Below are 20,707 nucleotides of genomic sequence, written 5' to 3'. Positions count from 1 at the left end.
TTTATTTCAAAATTTCTTATATTTAATTTTTTTCCCTTAAATTATTGATAATATTTATAGAAAATAAGGCATAAGTCTATGAAAATTTTAATTTTAAAATATAAAATTTCAATTTATTTAATTACAAAGTTAAAATAGTGCATCACAAAATATCATTGGTAATATATTTAGAAGATAAGACATGCATCTACGAAGGTTTTCTTTTATTTTTTACTTTTTAAAATATAAGACTTCAATTCATTTAATAATAATGTTGAAAATAGTGCATAAGAAAATATTTGAATTAAAAGTAAAAAATAATTAAGTCGATAGGCTTCACTCCTTGAGAATCAATGACTAGAATGTTTAGATTTTTCGGCAATCATATGTCGTAAGAACCATGCGGCAAAAATGGAAATGGTGTTGAAAATTTGTGTGGGATCTCTAACGGTAGTGGACATGAAGTGATGAGAAAAGCAAATAGTGCTAGAAACTAATAGGATGGTGGGAACCTATTCCTGTTAGCTTTTTATGAAAGAAAGTGATTGAGATCTCCTGACAGAAAAGGGATCTAGAGATTTGCAAATAGAACTTTAGTGTTTCTCCTTAAACTCGGCAAGCGTGACTTTGTTATAGCCAGATTTCCACAAAGGCACTTTAGCAGATGGTGTCGATAAAGTGGGTAATATAATTTCATAAGCAGTCCAAAAATTAACACAGAGGACTCTGAAGTGCACTCCTAACAATCAATAATAGTGTAGCCTACTTTGCATAATCTTGAACATAATAATAGTGTAGCCTACTTTACGTAATCTTGAACATTTTTCATTTTTGGATAAGTTATAATAATTAATGGAAGAGCGTATTGTAATCACCTAAAAATGGTCATCTAGACTATTAGCCCCCTTTTCAACATTTTGGCTAAATTAATTTAATCATTTACCTAGACCAAATTGCTAATAATCAATTTATTTGATTATAACCTATAGTTTGACTATGCTATCCTAAGTTCATTATTTGATTAAAAGAACATGTCCCCTTTTAATTAAATAAAAGACCCCATTCTTCTAACCCACTTAAAGTGCACACATAAAGTCTTTTTTCTATTTTTGCAATTAAAAGAAAAGGCTTTGTGACTTTTGTCTTATATGACAAGTCAACTTATATTCTATTGGTTGACTTGTGCATGCACATGGATCACTCCTCTTTTCAAATTCCATCGTTGATCATCCACCATCTTCATCTTGATCTCTACCATCTGTACGACTTTAAAAGGGAGAGAGCTTTCCCCCTCAAAGGATCTACCCTCATTTGAATATTGTTATGCTGCAGATTTTCTAACAGGTTTCTTTGGAGCTTTGTGGAGAACTTCTCATTTCTTGTCTCATTCTATCATTACCATTGCACACTAGTTTAGATTCATACTTACATGCTAGTATTAGTTATTTTCTTGCAATAATCTATCTCACATAGTTTAAATAACGGTATTGTAACACTCTCATTCATATTCTAGCATAGCTGCATTTGGCATTCTCATCTTAGCTTAGTTTCCATACTTGCATTGCATTCTTGAGGAACTCCTTGAGACATTTGCATTCTTGCACCTTGTCTTTGGAAACTCCCATTGCATGGTTTACTAGCAAGAAGAGTATTCCTAAGGCTCAACTGAGAGCCCTTGAACTTAAAATACACTGTCTTGCACTCTGTGGATAGGGAGCTCTAAGCCGGCATCCAAGCATTCTAAACTCATGGAATCGTTTGGATAGAAGGGTTTAGAGTGGGACACTTTCGAGTGTACATTTTTGGCGCCCATCGTGGGGCTTGAATCAAGTTTCTAGCTCTATTTTCTTTTATTTTTTATCTCTGGTTTTTTACAGCAGCATATTGGATCTAATCAAGTGCTTTTGTAGAATTATCACTTTGGTTTTAAGGCCAACCCATAAGTAGATTGGTTTGAAGGCCAAAAATTTAGTTGGTTTAAAGATTTGATCATATCTTTTAAACCACTTGGATTTTGATTCTGAAATTTTTTGTGCAGGTTGGGTATGTGTCACACATGTCTCCATCTAATTTTTAAATAATTTTGACGTGATTTGAGGGAGTTATGATTTTTTCTTTTTTTTTTCATAAAAGTCATTTCTGATCACAAATCAGTGTATTTTTCAGAAAAACTTACATTTTTAGAAAGGTTTTTGAATTCTAAGAGGGGTAATTTTTTTGTGTTTTGACTTTTGAGGTCGTATTAGGGATCAAAAAACCTGATTTGATAAATCTAGCCTGTTTTGAAAAAATGGGTCCCTAGGGCACAAATGAAGAGATTTTTTTGAATTTTTTACATTTTTGGAAAGCTCTCTAATTTTTATTAGGGGTCTCTTCTTTTCATTTCTATTTTTGGATCCAAAATCATAGCAAACAAGTCCAATATTATTAACCAGGTCAAAATCAAAGAGTAAAAATGAGAGCATTTGTGATTAACTTGCACTTTCTTTGCATGCACTTGGTTGGAAGATAAATTGGCTTTTTGAGGCAACTAGCCACTTTTTATTGCAGATTTTTATGTTATTTCACACTAAATTTTGGTGCTAACAAGTTGTGATTTCAGGTTGTCATCCTTGTGAAAAAATTGAAACATTGCATAAAAAGAACGCATGTCAAAGCTTCAAATGCGCAAAGGCTACTAACATTGTTTGCAGGGCTACCCAAAACATAAAAACCCAAACTTTCTTGATTTTTTGTTTTCATGTGCGGCATTGACTAATTGTTCATTTTTCATAGGCACATAAAACTTGTGATTGGAGTCTTTTGGTAATAGGAGAGTATGCTCTTCGCCCTTATGGTGAACCAGAAATCTTGACTTGCCATTTGGTTTCAAAAGCAAGGGGTAACTAAATCTTCTTGGTGTGTTTGGGAAAAAATTATTGGAATAGAAGAGTATGCTCTTCACCCTTGTGGTGAATCAAAAATCTTGACTTCTGAAAGTTGATCCACTGTTTGTGTAGTTAGAATCCTTTAGAGGGCCTGCTCTCGGATAACCTGAGAGGAATGACCCAAGTGGGGACAAGTAGATTACCAAGCTCTTCCAACCCACTATAAACTCAAGGCTATCAAGGACACAAAACCTTGGTAGACGTAGTGTTTTTCTTCACCTAGTGTGATCGCTTATGGGATTTCGACCATAGGGAGATCACTAGGGAAGAATGCTTAAGGTACTCTTGTGGTCGTGAGATCAGTTACTCATCGCAAGGTGAGGTGTCCCATAATTGGGAGCAAGAGGAACACTATAAATGAGAGCCCTATCTAAACACCTTAAGTTAGTAACTACCCTTTTTAGCCGCTCAACTTCTTGGTGCAAGGATTGATCCTAGTGGACTACCTGGATCACCCCAAGATTTTACACTCACCGTATGTGTTCCCTTGGTTGTGCGTATGGAACTTCCATGACAAAGCCAATATCTCTTGTGGGAAACCACTTGGTGTGAGGCGAAGGAGCATCAAGTGTGGGCCAAGTTGTTGAGTAATGAACCATGTCCTTTAGGTAGATATTGTTTGATGTGTTCTTGAATGTGCTAGACCTGTGAAAATCTTTTGAACATACACATGACGATAGTTCTAGAGATTTATTTTAAGACATCACATATGCTTGTATCATGCAAGGTTGCTTTGTCCCTTGATTGATTGTTTGAAGACTACTTCATGTGTCACCATCTTGCTTGGAAAGAAATTGTTTTTGAACATCAAATTTGCTATGCTATCAACTATTGTCAAACTTTGTCAACCAAGTCAAAGCATCAAGTCTTAACATTTTTCTTGTGTTTCTTCCTAAGGGGAGTCTCATCATTTGATTTTTATTTTCTATGTCTCTAGTTCTTGAACATGCTTAAAGTGACTCTTTGGTCTTAGTGCTCATGGTCTTCCTATCTTCACGGTCTATGTTTGCTGTCTAGTTATCCTTTTGCTGAAATGGTTACCTTGATTTCTTGACTGCACTCTTAGGTTGGGAAAGTTGTTCACTTGTCACCCCACTTGCTCTATCTACTTGGCTATTGGCTTCTTGCCTAGCTCTTGACTTGAGTCACTAGTGTCGTAAGTAACTTGGACACTTTCTTGACAAGTCACTTTACTCTATCTTTAGTATATTGGCAAGTGAATAATCCACCTCTCTAGTTTGGACATCAAGTTATCTTGTGTCACCTTATTAGCTTCCTCTAGTCTCCTTCATGCTTGATTATCTATCTACCACTATGTAATTCAAAGCTTGTGCTACCAAACCTCAACCAAATCTAGATGATCATGATATCCTCCATTTCACTAAAGAGTTTCAAGATCTATATGCACAATACAAAGAACTAGAAGAGACAAATAATCTTTCTTACCTTCATCTCTCTAAGCGCATGACAAAAATGAAGTCTAAACTTAGAAAAGGTTAGAGGAGAAGATTGCATCATTACATGAATCTTCCTTAAGGTCTTTACATGCATGTGAGTCACCTTCTTTAAGGTCATCCTCTTCTTCTAGGTCTACATGCTCTACTTCAAGACATCAAATGTCTTCATCTTCTAGATCTAAAGACCTCTTTAGAGAACAAGCAAGTGATACCTCCTTTGAGCCTATTCCAAGATATCATGATGGGCCTATCTTTGACCAAGACAATGATGAAGACATGGATGCATACCATTCACTTGAGAAACAAAAAAAGGACTCTAGACATAATTTTGATAGAACTTTTGCTCCCTTGGAAGATTCTTATGATGACACTTTGCAAAAACTTCTTGGCAATAAGATCATCATGTTACCTAAGTCTAGCTCATATGGAAATCCATTCTTGGATATCTATTGTGCTTATCATCGACATAATGAGCATAGTACTTCAGATTGCATTGAGCTGAAACATAAAATCCAAGATCTCATTGATGATGAGATTGTTGATCTTGGAACCTCTAGTGACTCATGTGTTGAGGATACTTCTCTTGAGAAAGATTACATTGATGAACCTATTTCTAGTTGTGGCTCCATTACATCTTCCACTTCTTCCAACACTCATGCATCTCCCAACACTTCAAAGCTTTCCAACATGCCTCTATCAAAAAAGGAACCTAATGCTTTCCACATTGACTACGTGTATCCTCAAGGGCTACCTCTAAAAGAAACTCAAGCTAACCTTCACTTGGCTGCAAACCTTTTCCATGCTACTAATCCTAAACATCCTCAACCTTCATGCACTACTATGCCTAATCCAAGCACTACTCCATTCACTCTTCATTCTCCCTTGTCCTTAGAAGTGGCTCCATGTCAAGAGGACTCAAAAAGAAAAAGCTATAAATGTCAAGAAAGATCAAGATCAAGCACCCTTTCATCTCTTCCAAGATTTTTCCCTTCCATATCCTATATCTTTTCCACCTCCTAAGTATGATAAAGGTACCACTTCTATTATCTCCCTTAAGCTTACTGAAAATTATGAGAAAAGTTCTCTTCATATGCTATCCAAAGCTACTTGTCAAGATCAAAGCATCCCCTCATGTTCTACTTCTCCACATCCACCTCAAAATTGTGCTCAAGCTTCAAGTGCTTCTATTAAAAATGTTGTTCCTATGAAAGGTACTGATGAGTCTATTGATGGCTTTGACCATGTTGCTCACTCTAAAGATGTTGATATCCCTTCCCACTATCCCGTTTCATCTTCTAAATCTATCCTTGGTCCTTATCCATCTAAGCTAAAGCATTCAAGCCTTCCATCCATATTGGGGCCTTATGTTCCACTATCTCCTACATTCACTCCTGGCTCATTCCCTAGCTCTCCTATAATACCTCAAGATCAACAAAGACACTCATCCTTGATGACTTTTCACCCATTTATACATTTAAACCAGTCATATCATCCTTATTCATCCACAAATCCCAAGCCCTTTGGAAGTGAGAATAAACATAAGAATCCATTGAAAAATGAAGATCACTATGTCCCATCTAATTGACATGTGAATGCTAAGAAAGAAAATGCACAAAAGAGACTGCAAAGGTCCACTATTAAAAAAGCTAAATCAAAGAAAATATGGGTTCCTAAACCCATTATCGAAGAAATGTGTTTTGAAGTATCCAAAGGAAAATCTAAAGCTATATGGATTCCCAAATCTCTTTTAAAAGACTTGAATATTGAAAATAATTCAAAGTTGACATTCAAGCTTCCAAAGGCTTCCATTCCATCTTCTTCCAAAAATCTTTCTTAAAATATTCCAAAGCCCTCCACTCCACTTTTTTCCAAATCTCTTCTACCACCTCATGCATCTAGACCTCAAGCTATTTCATCCATGATTCCTCCATCATTCCAATACCCTTCAAGGTGTGTGTCAATGTTGATCTTGTCCAATATTTCAACTACCCTAATGAAATCCTCTAAAGCTTACACTTACTTTCTATACATGAACTCTTATCCTCCATATACTCTTCCTACTACCATTTCTCTTTCATCACCCTATCAACATCTTTGAGCATACCTTTCTATGGTCTTGGCTTATCATGACTTATCTTTTCTATAAGAGCACTATCTACATTCAAACAGCTTGAGCTCTTTCTAAAAATTCAAAAATTCAAAAAAAGAAAAAGAAAAAAAGCAAAAATAAATAAAAATGAAAATGTGCCTTGGTGAAAACTACTTCATGTGGCACCTTGGTAGAAAAAGTAAAGAGAAATGAATCCATCCTACGGTGAAAACTACTTCTTGTGGCACCTTGGATAAGTATCATGATGAAAACCTGGTAAACAGGCATCATGCGTAATTCTTCCATCATCCATCTATCCCCTCTTCTCTCTTTGATCTTGACAATGTTGAGCTATCCTTGTGTATTGGCTATCTTATCTATTGCTCACCCCATCCTTCTCATTCTCTCATATCATTCACATCTAGCTTCATTCTTATTGCTCTATCCCATCGCTATCCTATCTAGTTGACCCCATGAGTCTTGATCACAATAAATAAAACATGGTTCTCTTAGGCCTCTTGACATGTCTACTCTTTTTGACTACATGCTTCATGCTATCTCACTTGTTGGCTTCACTACTTATCCTACATGCTATCTTACTCCTTGGCTTCCATCGCTTATCTTATATGCTATCACACTTGTTGGCTTCACCACACATCCTACATGCTATCTTGCTCATTTCTTCCATTGCTTATCCAAAACCTACTTTATATGGCTATCTTTCCCTAGCTTGGGTACTCTTGAGGAGTGTGTCCTTAAGGATCACTTTCACTTGCTTCATACTCCTTTCTTATCCATCTTTGTCTATCCACCAACTTTCTACTCCATCATGTCCTACACCTTGCTAGACATTGGGAGAAAATGATGTAATCTTGCTTGAGAACTAGTAATCTCTAAATTATTCTAAAAAATCCAAAAAATATATATGATGCAAAAGAAAACCTAAAAATCAGAAAATGTCCTAAAAAAATGATCATCTTAGTGAAAACCTAGCAATAGGCGCTTTGATGTATCACCAAAAAATCAAAAAATTTAAAAATACAAAAATATTGAAAAAAGTCCTTAAAAAAAACCTGTCAAGTGGTGAAAACCTAGAAACAAGCACTACTTGAAACCCTTGCACCTATGTCTATCAGTCTCAATCATCCATTTCACTACATATTTCCTAGCTTGGAATTATTTCTTGTCCTCATCTCGAGGGCATAGCTACTTAGCCTATTGAGGTTTTCTTGTGCATTAGAGTTTCTTTGACAACTCACAAAACAATGTTTCTCAACACTTCCCCCACCTTGACATCTAGTGTTTTTTTCAACACTTTTCAGATAGTTTACCTATGGTCTTCGATGTCGCGATATTTCTCACTATCAAAATCAAGTCTTGAAGAAATGGCCAAGTGACTTACACACACAAACTTTAACACTTAAATGACTGAGCTATGCTGATCTTTTGTTGGCATTATGATACATTTTTTGTCATTAGTTACAACACTCATTGGATTTTGAATGCTTACCGAGCTCTCACCAGAAGCCAAGCTTTATCTAGTTCTCAGTGTTTACCGAGTAATCAAGGTGAACAAAGAAGTCAGTGTTTACCGAGTAATCAAGGTGAACAAAGAAGTCAATGTTTACCGAGTGATCAAGGTGAACAAAGCAGCCAGTGTTTACCGAGTGTTCAAGGTAAAGAAAGGAATCAGTTTTGACCGAGTGAAGATGTACTAAGATGTAACCGAGAACTTTGTGATAACCGAGCTCCTGAGGTTATCAAGGAAATTAATTTTTACCGAGCTCAGACGGATATCAAGGAAACTAACTATCACCGAGTCACAAGGTTCTATCAAGTGTTTCCTTTGATCACCGAGCTACAGTTCAGATAGAAGTATTCACCGAGTGACATCTCTTCTACCGAGACTCCAGTGGTTACCGAGTTCAGAACTACTTGAAGTGTTTAGTATGAACCGTGCCTTCACTTCTACCGAGTGCATGACGATGCCGAGTAACGCAGTGGACGCCGAGTATCAAAAGGACACCGAGTCAGTTCAGTGAACCCAAGTTTTTACCTTGGGCCGACTTTGTATAGAGATTTGCACTTGTTGTTTTGGCCGACCTTGCATGCATTGTTTATTTGGATGGTATATATATGTAATGTATTGTATCATTCAGATGTAAGGAAGTAAGAAATGAGATGAAAAGCAATTGCAATGGCAATAGAAATTGTAATTAATGAAACTGCGAAAGTGTGAAAGAAATACATGCGTGCGAAAGTATGTGTGCTGAGTTGTGAAGGTATTCAACAAGGTCGAATTTTGGAGCAGAAAAGTTTTATCTATCACATCAAGGTGAATCAGAGCATAGCGGATCTTATCAGCAATCAGTTGTAATCAGATCCACTGTTTCATTCTAACAGGTGAATCAGTTTTTGTAAATCCTTTAACAAGGTAGACTTAACAGTCTTTTGTAAATCTCCTAACAGAGTGCATACTTTATTGTATGTTTGGAAATCCTCTAACAAGGTGGATCTAGCAATCCTTTGTGCTCCTAACAGGGCATATCACTAGAAGTGGTCATTGTAAGCCTTAACCGGCCAACTTCATACTGCAGTAACGAAGCTTGTGGGTTTCATCCCCACCCCAGTTTTACTTTCTATTTGGAAGGTTTCTGGGTCACCAAATCTGTGTGTTCAAGTGTTGCAAATGATTTTGTTTCATGCTTACAGTAGGTTACTTGGATGAATGGTGAATATATCAGTATACAGTTTTGAAATTTTAGAAGTTACTGATTCACCCCTCCCCTCTCAGTAACTTGTCATATCTTGAATATTTCCAACAATTGGTATCAGAGCATTAAGGTTCTCAAGATAAAAGTTTCACAGCTTGAGCAAAGATCAAAGACAATGGAGATATTCAAACTTGACAAAACTATTGAGAATGAAAAGCTAGATCTGAAAATGGCCATGGCTCAACTCAATGAAGCAAAAGAGCATCTTTCACAATCCTTGAAAAGAATAAAAGAACTTGCAAAGCAAATGAATGACCATCAGTATGTTGAAGAAAAGATTGAAGATCTCTTACCATCAAATAGTTTAGATGAAGCTGACAAAGCAATCAAAGAACTTTTAGAAAAGAATGGATCTCTGCAGGAAGAAGTAAGAAAGCTCAAAAGGGAACAAGGAATCCAGTCCATCAGGCTATGCGAAATCTTGGAGCAAAGGAACAAGGCAGCCGAAGACTTAGAGGTAAGGAATAATCAATCCTCTCAGCTTGAAAATCTTGTAACTCAATTATCTAATGCAAATGAAGAAATTATGAATCTGAGATCTAAGAATGAGAAATTGAGAAATGACTTAATTACTGAAAGACAAATCAATGCAAGCTTACAAAGTGATCTAATCTCTGAAAAACAAGTCAATGAGAGAATGGTAAAATCTCAAAAGGACATGGATCAATTGAATCTGCAAAATGAAGAAAACTTTCATAAACAAAATGGTAAAGCAGGCCTTGGATACAAAGAAGAAGGTGAATCCTCCAAACAGGGTACTCAAAAGAATCAAAAACCTACTTGCAGCCACTGTGGTAAGTTAGGTCATACATCTAACGGATGTTGGAGCAATGGAAAAGACAAATTTAATGAAAAGTGCTACAATTGCAATCAGCATGGACACAAAGCCAATGAATGCAAAAAGAAACCGAAATTTGAAGGTAAATGTCACAAATGCCAAAAGCAAGGTCATAAGGCATCACAATGCAAATCCAAATCATTTAATCCAGCTGAACAACTTGTCAAAGCAATATTTGGTTGGGACTACAACACTTGGTGCAGATGTCATTATTGTGGAGAATATGGTCATACTGGCATAAACTATGCAAGGCATCACCTAAGAAAAAGGGATACCACTGTAAGATGTTATACATGTACAGAACTTGGTCATATATCTAAAAACTGCATGAACATAAAGAAAGTCGAGGATGAGAAGAAAATCAAAGTAGACAATATTCGGAAGCAAATGAAGCAACAATGGATTCCAAAGTCTACCGAGCCAGATAATTCAAGTAATGGAATGGTCACTCAAGAAGTGAGTGACTCCCATTTCCAATTAAGACTCATCAGGATAAGACCAGGACTGTATCTACAAAGCAATATCCTAAGCAGTCCTAGAATGAAAATATGATCAAATCAGTATTTCAAATACATCAGGATCATGGTCGGTACATGACCTTACCGAGCTCAGTCGGGTGCAATAAGGCCTCTTTCACCAAGTTGCACTTACCGAGCATGGTTGGTTCTTCTCTTACCGAGTTAAGGGCAATTTAATCTATTCTCTTTTTGTCACCGAGTTGCGAAGTTTAAGCCGAGCTAGTGGATGACAGTCTGTCGATCGCAGCTACCTCCGTACTGAACATTAATGGCGAATTTTTCATCAAAAGGGCAGATTTCAACCTCATTTTTCACCGCAAATTCGAGATTTACAAAAAGAGGGCTTTCAAGCGAGTTCAAGTGAGTTGAAGAGATTTTCCAGCGAAGTATTCTTACGAAATCTTTTCACTCACCGAGCAGCAATGGCTTCCGCAAGCACCAGCAGCAGCAAGGCGAAGAAAGGATCCGAAATGCTTGTGAAGGGAACGGAATGGAAGGCACCTACGTTCAAGCTTGTTCCTGCCATCGCTGAATCACTCGACCCGCATGGAGCTCAATCACAGATCCCTCCAAAGGTACTTCTAATCAATGATATTCGTACTCATTTCAAGTGTACTGTGCAAGAAATAGGGACACTAGATATGGATAGCACCCTAGCCGAGTTATGCGTGGATGGAACCCTAAAACCTGAGTTCAAACATTTGGAAACCAAAGGCTTAACCCATATCCCGCATCTGCCAAGAAGTTTCTAAGTGAAATGGGTGAGGTATATCTTGAGCCGAGTGCATAATGGTCAGTTGTGGTTGGAACAACCAGTTTTGATAACCAAGAAGATGATTCACAAAATCATGGGTCTCCCGATGCTCAGCAAAGCCAAAACCACCAAAACCCTAGGACGGGATGAGTTACAGAGGAAAACCCAAGCTGAATGGGATGGCAAAGGTTTAAAGCTCAACAATGTTTCAGATATAGAACTGAAATTTGGTATTTATGTTATTGCATACAAACTGTATAGTTCCAGCAGGCTGAATAGTGTACCTTGCGAGGCTGTAGATTTGGCATAAAAATTTGTAAAGAAAAATATGGAGTTTGACCTAGCTGATGTGCTATTAAAACAATTCAATAAAAACATGGAAAGCATAAGGGCTGCAAAGACAAACCCTTGTAAATTTGGTTCTTTGCTAGTTTGTTTATTTTTCTATGTACATAAATTCTTTCCATCTAAGGGTGCAGTTGTATGGAGGAAAGATACTCCAATTTTGTATCAAATAAATGAATTCATAGTAGAAATGGGTATGAATTTTGACAAAGTAATGGATAATTATTTTGAAGATTTCAAGGAAAGGATGAACAACAGATTCAGAATACCTCCAAAACTTGTTGAAGAGTATAAGGATGATGTCTGTTTCATGGTTGACTGTGACAAAGTGTACATACAGGCAGTTAGACCCCGAGTTGCATGGGTGAAACCTCTTCCATATGAGGTAAATATTGATGAAACAAGGGATATCATTGAAGCACTGGTAAATGAGCCAGTAGACCCAAGGCAATGAATTTTTGGTACTTATGATGAAGCAAAGGCCAGAATTGAACTGGAAATCAAAATTCCACAGGCCATCAGCAAAGGTAAGAGGAAAGTGGCCAAACTGAAAACTGAAATGAGTCCTCTTGTGCTCACCGAGGGAAAAGGCGAAGATAAAGAAAGTGAAGAAGAAGAAGAAGGAGAAAAAGAATCAGAAAAAGAGCAACCGGCAAAGAAGAAAGGCAAGGTAATCATTACCAAGCCCAAGAAGCAGCCTACTGTAGTATTCACTCGGAGGACGAGAAAAGGTATTCAGGAACCTATATTGGTCAAACCTACACCTACATTCGAGCAAAGGCTCAAATCATTGGAAGAAGGAGCTGGCATCGCAAATTTCAAGGCATTGAGATTTGAGACAAGGATTGATGCAGAGAAAATGCAAATTGAGGAACTGGTACTTAACAAAATGGGAAAATGGAAATACTCCCCGGACCAGATTGCTCCTCATATCTCTAAAGAACTACTGGAGAGAGTACAACCAAGATGGGAGTTAGCCACCAAGACAGTAAAAGATATATATGAGCAATCCCTGAAGAATCTTCAGCCTAGTCTCACTGGAGCAGAGGTAAAATCTGAATTGAAAACCTATGAAGGTAAAATGATGATCAGATTCCACACTTGTTTGATTTTGATCAAAGATATAGAGCATGTTGTAAATGATGCTACAAACATGTGGAAAAACATCTATCATCTACATAAGCCCAGTGTAGACCCAGTAGAAATAAAGGATGATAACAGCAGCAGCAACAGTGATGAATCAGATAGCACTCCATCCATCACAGTTACACCAGGAGAGTTGCATGCAATGATGGAAGAGAAAGAGGAAGAAGACAAAGAGGAAGAAGCTGAAGAGGAAGATAAGGAGGATGATACGGTAAAAATTGCAGCAGCAGTTATTGCATCCCTTCCTCACTCCCCAGCTAAACTTGTGACATCATCAAGGTTGGAGTCAGCTTCAGCAGGTTCATCTACACCATATTTACCATCTACACCTGCCATATCTCAGCTCCAGGTATCATCAGTGGAAGTGACTACCACTTCATCTACCGAGCTGCATCCCTCTTCATCTACCGAGCTGCACCCCTTTTCATCTACCGAGTTGGCCTCCTCGACTCCATCATCATCAGTTGGTATTGCTGTAAGTTCTCCAATTTTGACTACTCCAATTTGTTCTACAATTTTGTCGCCATCTACTTCAGGCACAGTGAGCTTAGATACTATATTACCGAGTGTATCACCATTTTTGGCCAGCACTCAAATTTTTGACCCTGTACATACTCCTATTGGCACTCAAACCTCAAGCATCCCAGTTTTTACTGCTAGTCCTTCTGTCTCTACTGTTGTGTCTATTCCAAAGGTCAAACCAGTCATCTCAGAAGTCAAACAAAAGCAACCATTAAGACTTATGATCACTGGAAAGAAAATTCCTGAAGACATTGACTTGGACGTAGAGATAGTAATTCCAAAGATTGACTTTGATAATGCTACCATTGAAGAAATGAGGTATGCTAGTCAACTTATTGAGAAAAAGGCTACTCAGATGCAGTTAAGATCGGAAAGGGATAAGGAATATAGGATAATTGAGGAAGCCTGGAACATAATTACTGAGGCTATAGGTGTTGATGTTGATACTTCTTAACACATTTTGATTCAATTGGAAGAGGTAGTTAATAAATTCAATGAAGATGCCTCTGGACAAGAAAAGCTAATTGAGCGTGCAGAAAAGAAATTTGATAATGAGGTATTGGGGCACATTGCCCAGAACATTGCAATAAATCAGGTTGCATTAACCTCAGTTTTGGCAGATATGGAAAATTCTTTTAATAATGTAACATCTCTTTTTGCTAAGCTTTGTGATGTTACCGAGTACACTAAAGGAATAAGAGAGAAACTAAATAAAATTGATGAAGATCTGAAGGTGAGCACACAGAACTTGAAGCTTGACCCCAGTTCAAGCTCATCTCATCACCTCAGAATCAAATTTTTGTCAGAGAAGCAGGCAGAGCTGTTGAGGGAAGAGGCAAGGATCCGATCTACATTGATAGATATCCAAAACATGATCCTTCCCATCATGGATTCAATTCAGAAGCACATTGCACATTTAAAGACATTAATCCATGATAATAACTTCTCCATTGTAGACCATGTGATTGAACTTTCGGCTGAAGTTCAAGTAGCTCTTTCCACCTGCAAAATTTTGCAAGAGAATTGGGATAAGACTCTCCAGCTTATTCTCCAGGTACATTCATAGTTCATCTCTCATTTTGGTGTTTCTATATAAGTATATATATTCTTTTATTCTTTGGCATTATTGTCAAAAAGGGGGAGATTATTGTTGGATATGTATACTATGGGTGAATAAGTGTTTTCAGAAAAATTGTACAAAGGAAGAGATATACAGCTCATGTAAATAATGTATGTACATTCTATGGGGGTTGTTGGATATGTATACTATGGGTGAATAAGTGTTTTCAGAAAAATTGTACAAAGGAAGAGATATACAGCTCATGTAAATAATGTATGTACATTCTATGGGGGTTGTTGGATATGTATACTATGGGTGAATAAGTGTTTTCAGAAAAATTGTACAAAGGAAGAGATATACAGCTCATGTAAATAATGTATGTACATTCTATGGGGGAGTTGTATATAACAAAGCTATTCTATGGGGGAGTTGTATATAACGAAGCTATGTATATTCAGAATCAGTCATCAGCATGTCAGATAAACTTTGTCTCATAAGTGTTTTTGTCACTAATGCCAAAGGGGGAGATTGTTGGCATTATGATACATTTTTTGTCATTAGTTACAACACTTATTGGATTCTGAATGCTTACCGAGCTCTCATCGGAAGCCAAGCTTTATCTAGTTCTCAGTGTTTACCGAGTAATCAAGGTGAACAAAGAAGTTAGTGTTTACCGAGTAATCAAGGTGAACAAAGAAGTCAGTGTTTACCGAGTGATCAAGGTGAACAAAGCAGCCAGTGTTTACCGAGTGTTCAAGGTAAAGAAAGGAATCAGTTTTGACCGAGTGAAGATGTACTAAGATGTAACCGAGAACTTCGTGATAACCGAGCTCCTGAGGTTATCAAGGAAATTAATTTTTACCGAGCTCAGACGGATATCAAGGAAACTAACTATCACCGAGTCACAAGGTTCTATCAAGTGTTTCCTTTGATCACCGAGCTACATTTCAAATAGAAGTATTCACCGAGTGACATCTCTTCTACCGAGTCTCCAGTGGTTACCGAGTTCATAACTACTCGAAGTGTTTAGTATGAACCGTGCCTTCACTTCTACCGAGTGCATGACGATGCCGAGTAACGCAGTGGACGCCGAGTATCAGAAGGACACCGAGTCAGTTCAGTGAACCCGAGTTTTTACCTTGGGCCGACTTTGTATAGAGATTTGCACTTGTTGTTTTGGCCGACCTTGCATGCATTATTTATTTGGATGGTATATATATGTAATGTATTGTATCATTCAGATGTAAGGAAGTAAGAAATGAGATGAAAAGCAATTGCAATGGCAATAGAAATTGTAATTAATGAAACTGCGAAAGTGTGAAAGAAATACATACGTGCGAAAGTATGTGTGCTGAGTTGTGAAGGTATTCAGCAAGGTCGAATTTTGGAGCAGAAAAGTTTTATCTATCACATCAAGGTGAATCAGAGCATAGCGGATCTTATCAGCAATCAGTTGTAATCAGATCCACTGTTTCATTCTAACAGGTGAATCAGTTTTTGTAAATCCTTTAACAAGGTAGACTTAACAGTCTTTTGTAAATCTCCTAACAGAGTGCATACTTTATTGTATGTTTGGAAATCCTCTAACAAGGTGGATCTAGCAATCCTTTGTGCTCCTAACAGGGCAGATCACCAGAAGTGGTCATTGTAAGCCTTAACCGGCCAACTTCATACTGCAGTAACGAAGCTTGTGGGTTTCATCCCCACCCCAGTTTTACTTTCTATTTGGAAGGTTTCTGGGTCACCAAATCTGTGTGTTCAAGTGTTGCAAATGATTTTGTTTCATGCTTACAGTAGGTTACTTGGATGAATGGTGAATATATCAGTATACCGTTTTGAAATTTTAGAAGTTACTGATTCACCCCTCCCCTCTCAGTAACTTGTCATATCTTGAATCAAGTCTTGAAGAAATGGCCAAGTGACTTACACACACAAACTTTAACACTTAAATGACTGAGCTATGCTGATCTTTATCTACTTTGTGTGCTGTCTATCATGATTTCTTTGCCACGTGTTCCCTCCCTAATAGTCTTTCGAGGATGTCATTGACTAGAAGATTGGGGGCATGGGACATATTTTCTTGATTTCTACTTGTGGGTATACTTTGTTTGTCTATAGTGTTGCAAGCATTTATGCTTGACCTATTCAACATTTTGACTTACAAATGTATCATCCTTGACTGTTTCGCAAGACCGCACTCAGGGTTTATCCTGGCGCTTATGCCTTGATACAAGTGTAATCTTGCTAAATTAAACTTAGGGAATCTAATCGTGTAGTTATCTTGACTTACATGTCTCTGATGCTTAGATTGGATTTCCACATACCTATCTGATATCGATCATATTCATATCCTCATAGTTATACTAGTGATGGTTGTATGATCTCATGATGTCCTTAATAAATGCTCAATGATGAAATGAAGAGTCTAAATGTTATGCGCTTCTTACTAGTAAACCACTTTGCATATTAGCTTGCATTTTAGGTTCATTTTCTAGCTTAATCTTGCATTCTTGCATATGGGGAGAGCTCTCTCTTCATCTTTTCGCAGACATATCGACTAACTCCTTTCATACATTTCTTTACTTTCTTCTTGTTCATGTCTTTTCACCTTCTTAATCTTTCGCTTCATCTCTTTTCTATCTTATCATCACATTATATAAAGTTTTGACCTCTTAAATAATTTCAATGTCCTAGATTCATTTTTAGGATCGAAATCCAAATTCGAGTTCATCTTGATGGTCAAAATTGTCTTTTAAAATTCTATTTTCTTTTGAGCAGTTAGCTGACCTTTTGAGGTCTAATCTCGGAATCATCACTTGGGCATCTTCATTTCTTCATGTCTTCATCATTTCCATACTTCATATCTACTTCAATTCACTGTTTCATGTCTAAAATCACCTTTCTACTCGTTTCGACCTAATTTTTATGCTATATCCTTCAAGGTCAACTCTAGTCAAACTGGGGCATTTTATCAGTTTCTTATAGTCATTATTGGGTTCTAATCATCTACTTGTCATCTTGGACATTGCTATATTATAATTTTCTCATGTCTAGCCAGTTTCTGCATCCCCTTACCTCATTTCAATATCGATCCCGAGGGGGCAGAAATACTCTATCACTAATTGCTACAACTATCTATTTCTTAGGAGCATTTGTTTGATCTTCTCACTTGTTCTCGATCTATCTACTTTGCTAAGTGTTAGCATTCTTCTTGAATTCTGACATCATCTTTTCCTGGTGTTCGGTACTACCACTATCAGGCTGTACTTTTAGGACTTGCTATCTTTTTCTACATTTCGTTCTTCAAAATCAGATATCTATATCTATCACCACCTACTTGGCTTTCTATTTTCTTTGACATAATGTGTTCCTAGATCGATCACACATTAGTCAAAGAGGGGCAAATGTAATCACCTAAAAAAGGTCATCTAGACTATTAGCCCCCTTTTCAACATTTTGGCTAAATTAATTTAATCATTTACCTAGACCAAATTGCTAATAATCAATTTATTGGATTATAACCTATAGTTTGACTATGCTATCCTAAGTTCATTATTTGATTAAAAGAACATGTCCCCTTTTAATTAAATAAAAGACCCCATTCTTCTAACCCACTTAAAGTGCACACATAAAGTCCTTTTTCTATTTTTGCAATTAAAAGAAAAGGCTTTGTGACTTTTGTCTTATATGATAAGTCAACTTATATTCTATTGGTTGACTTGTGCGTGCACATGGATCACTCCTCTTTTCAAATTCCATCGTTGATCATCCACCATCTTCATCTTGATCTCTACCATCTGTACGACTTTAAAAGGGAGAGAGCTTTCCTCCTCAAAGGATCCACCCTCATTTGAATATTGTTATGCTGCAAGTTTTCTAATAGGTTTCTTTGGAGCTTTGTGGAGAACTTCTCATTTCTTGTCTCATTCTCTCATTACCATTGCACACTAGTTTAGATTCATACTTACATGCTAGCATTAGTTATTTTCTTGCAATAATCTATCTCACATAGTTTAAATAATGGTATTGCAACACTCTCATTCATATTCTAGCATAGCTGCATTTGGCATTCTCATCTTAGCTTAGTTTCCATACTTGCATTGCATTCTTGAGGAACTCCTTGAGACATTTGCATTCTTGCATCTTGTCTTTGGAACCTCCCATTGCATGGTTTACTAGCAAGAAGAGTATTCCTAAGGCTCAACTGAGAGCCCTTGAACTTAAAATACACTCTCTTGCACTCCGTGGATAGGGAGCTCTAAGCCGACATCCAAGCATTCCGAACTCATGGAATCGTTTGGATAGAAGGGTTTAGAGTGGGACACTTTCGAGTGTACACGTATTAGATAACGCAATTGCTTGCCATAAAATGATTACCTTTCCACAACAAAACGAATCAAGGAGTGTGTGCTCAAGTCCAGTCCACTGATCCATTACCAAATGAAACAATATTATATCTTGGAGTGTATGCTTTTTACTATTGGCATGATAATTAACTTACAAATGAATTTCATTAGAAATTTTATGGGAGGACCAACTTTTTGTTAAATCAGAAATTTACTCTAGATTTTAGTTGTTGGGTATATTAGTTTGATATTTGTTCATTATTCGAAAGTTTTTGGATTTGCCTTTATTAGTAATGTTTTATAATTTATTAAGATCATAAAATATGATTCTAAATGTTTCATGTAACCTTTAATAAAATAGTAAAATTCAATAACATCGATTGTAAGAATTTAATATTCGTAACCTTTAAATAATTTTATTAATGCAAAACCAAATCAATAAGAAAATAATTCAATAATATTTTTTTAAATATAAGAAAACATTAACTATAAAATTGATAACCATTTTCATTTTTATAAAAGAAATTGCATGAGACATCGGTACGTTCGACTCATTTGGCCACACAAGTGTTAAAAATATTTTAAAAAAAATTGAGGGTGGTCTTTTTTACCGTATGATGTGCATTTCTCATTTTTAGGAGGACTTCATTAGGCCACGTCATGGGAAAGAAGATGTGTGGGAATTTAATTTTTTTAAGATATATGTTTAATTTGTTCTATACAATGCACAAATATTATGAGCCCTCAACCATAGGGTTGATAAACCGTTATAATAAAGGACGCTTGACTTAATAAATCTAATTGTGGAATGATACACATTGATGCCTAAAAGATGTGTACAATTGGCCTTGCTTAACTAACACACTCAAAGTTGGATTGACTGCCCACGTGTAAGATGTGTTCTTACCATTAGCTTTTGTTTCTATTAGCAACGCTAGCTTTTTTTTCCATTCAAATTGTGGCCACTGTTTTTTTTGAATTTCATCTTTTCCCTTACCTCAAATGGATGGAGTATTCACATTAAACATCGATCCTTCACATTCTGACCCAATAATTTTGTTTTACAGGCATGACAATGGGAGGTTCTAAATAAAATACAAACATTAGTCGAATATAAGTTGGAAATACTCTCATAGGCATTTCTGAAAAGAATGTGGAAGCAAATGTGAGCAACTGAACTAAATGTGGCTTCGCGGAATGCTTAGATTGCAGGATATTAAACAATAATTCATCTCGAATCTTTTTAATCTTCAAAAATATAATTCATCTCCAATTCTTTCAATAATATTGATAAATAAAAATAATTCTCATCTCAAATATATCTATTAAAAATATTGTTGTTAAAATTATAAATTATTAAACAATCAAAATTAAATATATAAAAAATACTATGTAGAAAAAAATATAAATTTTAATTTCTTAAAAAATATATTTATTTTTTCTACAAATAAATCAATTAATTAAGAAAATAAAAAATTACTAATATATTTATAGTTTAAATTAAATTAAATTAATGTTTCACTTTAAATATACAAATATAAAATAACCTCAAAATTCTTTGAAAAAGAAAATTATTAACTTGATAAGTTGATTGTAAGTTTTTTTTTGGGAAGTTGAGAAGTTTGTGAACAATTGGCTTACATAGCTATTAGACCGTACATCATATCATGCATGATTTAATTAGATATTCTTTGTAATTGAGATTTTGAGTTTTGATAACAAAATTCTATTAAGAATTTTGTTTCTTGTTGAATTTTGTGAAAACTTCAATTCCACACTTTTTTAATTAATTGATATAATGGTATAAACCTAATATATAATTTAATTAATATTATGTCTTTTGACAATACATGTAATGAGAGAAAATATAATACACTACTTTAAAAAGTTAATCTTGAAAACATAATCTCAAAATCTTTATAGTCTTAAGCTTTACACACATACCAACTTAA

The sequence above is a fragment of the Cupressus sempervirens genome, chromosome 9, assembly GCF_028749045.1.
Source record: "Cupressus sempervirens isolate cs-2001-9-10 chromosome 9, ASM2874904v1, whole genome shotgun sequence".
In the NCBI taxonomy this organism is placed as follows: domain Eukaryota; kingdom Viridiplantae; phylum Streptophyta; class Pinopsida; order Cupressales; family Cupressaceae; genus Cupressus; species Cupressus sempervirens.
The sequence above is the reverse complement of the archived record's forward strand: the minus strand, read 5'-3'. Positions refer to the sequence as shown.